This window comes from Notothenia rossii (assembly GCF_949606895.1).
Source record: "Notothenia rossii genome assembly, chromosome: 9".
NCBI classification, from domain to species: domain Eukaryota; kingdom Metazoa; phylum Chordata; class Actinopteri; order Perciformes; family Nototheniidae; genus Notothenia; species Notothenia rossii.
The window spans coordinates 65,380,094-65,384,662 of NC_136907.1; positions in this window are offsets into that span (position 1 = coordinate 65,380,094).

Here is a 4,569-nt window from a genome sequence, read left to right on the forward strand (position 1 = left end):
TGTGTGTGTGTGTGTGTGTGTGTGTGTGTGTGTGTGTGTTTGTGTATATGTATGCTTTTTTTTTTTTTTTCACATCCCCGAGCACTGCTTTTTGTTTAACCTCTTCGTGTGTAAGGTTGTTAAAATACATTTAAAGTTGAAAACGCTTTGATTCTGAGGTACCTGTATCAATCTGGGGCTGAGATAGCAAGTGCAGGGAAGTTGATTTGCAGATGGTAAGTTTTGGGGAGAGCTTGCAACTGATTAACACAGTTGCTTTCTGGGGTATGGTTAATTTTATTTTGCTTCTGAGTTCTTTGGAAGCTTCTTTGGGTTTTGGGACAGGGTGGGGAGGTTATAATAATTGCACATTGTTTTTTTTCTCTTTACAATGGTCTGGTTTGGATAGTAAACATAAAATGGTCCACACCAAACCAACCTTATACAAACAGTACTTTTCTCTCCTAACATATTATGAGTCGCTCTCTTAACACTGTGAGTTGGAATGTCAAGGGTCTGAACCACCCAATTAAAAGAAGGAAAGTACTCAATCATCTGAAGCAGTTCAACGCTGACATTATCTTCCTTCAAGAAACACATTTGCGTTCTGCAGACAATGACAGATTTCTGGCATCTTGGGCGGGGCAGCACTTTCATTCTACCTTCCAGGCAAAAGCAAGAGGGGTTTCTATCCTTGTGGCAAGGGGCGTAGTCTTTGAACCACTCGATATTACGGCTGACAAGAACGGTAGATTTGTAATCGTCACTGGGAAATTATTTAACATGAACGTTGTCCTGGCTAACGTATATGCCCCAAATATAGATGACGCTGCCTTCTTTGCACGCCTTTTCTCTAATCTTCCCGACCTGGGCCAGCACTACTTGATACTTGGAGGGGACTTGAACTGCTGGCTGGACCAGGCGCTGGATCGCTCCTCCACCAAGCCAGGTGCAGTGAGTAGATCAGCACTACAAATTCAATCCTTTCTCTCAGAGTGTGGTATCTCTGATGTATGGAGGTTCCTCCACCCAAAAGAGAAACAGTATTCTTTTTTCTCCCATGTTCATCATACATATTCTCGAATAGATTATTTTCTCATTGATAATAGACTACTTTCCCAAGTCCGTTCTTGTTCTTACCAGAGTGTTGTTATATCTGACCATGCACCTGTTGTGATGTCACTGGCACTCTCAGGTGTACCGATGCCCACAAGGCACTGGCGTTTTAACTCATCTTTACTGTCTGATGATGAGTTTGTAAAATACTTGAAGGACCACATCACCTTCTTTCTAGAAATGAATACCACATCCGATACCTCTGCTCTCATGGTCTGGGATGCACTTAAAGCTTACCTAAGAGGACAAATAATTTCATTCACCGCTCACAAAAGGCGAAAAGCCCAAAGGGAACGTTCAGACCTGTTATCCAACATTTCAGGAACTGATGCACAATACGCTCTAACCCCGACCCCTGAGCTATATAACACTAAACTGGAACTCAAAACTAAATTTGACCTACTTACTACCTACCAGACTCAAAACATTCTGCTAAAAAACAAAAGTACATTTTATGAGCATGGCGAGAAGGCAGGAAAACTGTTAGCTAACCAGCTGAAAGGACGGAGGTCAAAACAACTAATCACAAGTATTAATACACAAAGTGGCAATGTCACACAAGACCCTACAGAGATAAATACTGCATTCAAGGACTTCTATTCTAATCTGTACTGCTCCCAATTTGATGGGGACGATCCAAGAATCAAGAGTTTTCTCGACTCTCTGCCAATTCCAACTATTCCCCCGGATTTGTCAAAGGCCCTGGAGGTACCTATAACACAAGCAGAAATAACCATAGCTATATCCTCAATGCAATCTGGAAAGTCCCCCGGACCAGATGGGTTTCCCTCCGAATTTTTTAAAAAGTTTTCCACGCTTCTCTCGCCATACTTGACAACCGTTCTGGCCGAATCCTCTCAGCTAGGCTCGCTCCCCCCGTCTCTCAACGAGGCAATAATTACTCTTATATCTAAAAAAGGGAAAGACCCTACTGAATGTGCCTCTTACAGGCCTATCTCATTGCTGAACACAGATGCTAAAATCTTAGCCAAGGTTCTGGCTCGCAGATTGGAAGGTGTCATTCCACTAATAATATCATCCGATCAGACTGGCTTTATGAAAAACCGCTACTCCTTCTTCAATGTCAGGCGTCTCTTTAATATAATATATTCACCAACTGGAAACGTCCCAGAATGTGTTGTGGCTTTGGATGTGGAAAAGGCATTTGATAGGGTCGAATGGAGGTATTTATTTACAGTTTTAGAGAAGTTTGGCTTTGGGTCATCACTTATATCTTTGGTTAATCTATTATATGCTTCTCCCACCGCCGCAGTCCAAACAAACGGTACACGCTCGCAACCTTTTGCCCTGGGCCGCGGAACACGCCAAGGTTGCCCATTGAGTCCAATCCTTTTTAATTTGGCTATTGAACCGCTAGCGATTGCTCTCCGCAAAAGTGCAGACGTTGCCGGTATCTCAAGGGGGGGCTCGGTGCATGAGGTGTCTTTGTATGCAGATGACCTTTTGCTATATATTTCAAACCCAACAACCTCTCTGCCAGCAGCAGTATCTCTGCTAGAGCAGTTTGGTTCCATATCTGGTTACAAGCTAAATTTAAACAAAAGTATTCTGTTTCCAATCAATAGTGAAGCACTCCACTTAGACTACAAAGACTCGCCATTTAAACTTGAACGTGAGCAGTTTACTTATCTTGGAGTGACAGTTACACGAAAATTTAAAGATCTGTTTAAGGAACATTTCATGACCCTATTCGGCCAGGTGAAAACGTTGCTACAGCAGTGGTCTCCTCTCACAATGTCCCTTGCCGGACGTATAAACTCCATCAAAATGAGTATACTCCCGAAATTCACATATCTATTCCAGATGGTGCCAGTGTTCATCCCCAAATCCTTCTTTGTTTCCTTAGATTCCGTTTTCTCCTCGTATATATGGCAAAACAAGAAACCGCGAGCTAATAAACTACTACTGCAACGACTCAGGAGGGATGGGGGCATGGGCCTCCCGAACACTCGCCATTATTACTGGGCTGCTAATATTCGCTGCCTCACCTTCTGGCGCCACTTCTACCTTCAACCCAACAGGCCAGCGTGGACATCCTTGGAACTGGAGTCTTGTGGTGATGTCTCACTCCCAGCACTCCTTGGGTCACCACTCAGTCAATTCTCGTCTAAGTCGATAGCTAATCCAGCTGTTCGGCATACCCTGAAAGTGTGGGTCCAGTTTAGGAGGTCTTTTGGTCACAAGGATTTCTCACTTCTGAGCCCTGTGGCTTCCAACCATTTTTTCGTTCCATCGAGACATGACTCCACCTTTCAGGGCTGGCACGGGAAGGGTATCAGTCAATTTAAGGATATGTTTACAAATGGTAATTTCATGTCTTTCGACCAACTTTCAGAGAAATACAATCTACCTAAGACACATTTCTTTCGATATCTACAGGCTAGGCACTATGTGCGGTCTATCTTGCCGTGTTTTCCTAAGGAACCGGATAGTAACCCTGTTGATATGTTCCTCTCCTTTAACCCAATGTCTCCAAAGGCTATGTCAACCCTATACAGAAACATCTCCACGTTGATTCAGGCACCCTTGGTCAGTATTAAGCTGGCTTGGGAACATGACCTGGGGCAGTCCCTGGAGGATGACTTATGGGACAAAATCCTCACATCAATCCATAAATCTTCACTCTGTGCAAGACACTGCCTTATACAGTTTAAGATAGTACATAGGGCGCATTTCTCAAAGGCTAAATTGTCCAGCTTCTTCCCAGATGTGAACCCTACTTGCGATAAATGTAAAATCAATGTTGCTACCCTCTTTCATATGTACTGGCTATGCCCCCGCCTACAGGAATTCTGGGGAGACGTTTTCCTTACCTTGTCCAACATCCTAAATCAAAAACTAGACCCAGACCCCCTGGTAGCTATGTTTGGTACAATCACTGTAGGTGTTCTGCACTTGACACCCTCAGAACGCCGCATGGTTTCCTTTTCCTTGCTTCTGGCCAGACGTGCAGTTCTACTTAAATGGAAGGACGCTGCCCCGCCCACGTGCAACCAATGGCTTCGGGACATAATGTCCTGCCTTAACTTAGAAAAGCTGCGCTTCTCAATCAGAGGCTCTGATGAGAAATTCTGTAAGACCTGGGGTCCCTTTTTGGCTTACTTTAATAAGACCAAAGCAACTTGATGTGGTTACTTGGCCCTTGACATGAAAACAGTGTGACTATTCTAATATACAATAACATATAGTAATTATATTCTCTACTCTGGACAATGTGCTATATAATTAGTTTGATCATCCACTGAAACGGGGAGGGATGGGGAGGGAGGGAGGGGCCACCTCCGGCATAATTATTTGCTCACAATACTTTGCTGATGGTGTTTTCTTTTGTGCTGTTTTTTGTTTTGTTTTTTTTCTATAAAATGTCTTCACTTTTTGTATGTAATACTACATGTTTGCACAACTCACTGCATTGTGATACTGTTTTGGCCCATCTGTGGGATTTCTGTGTTG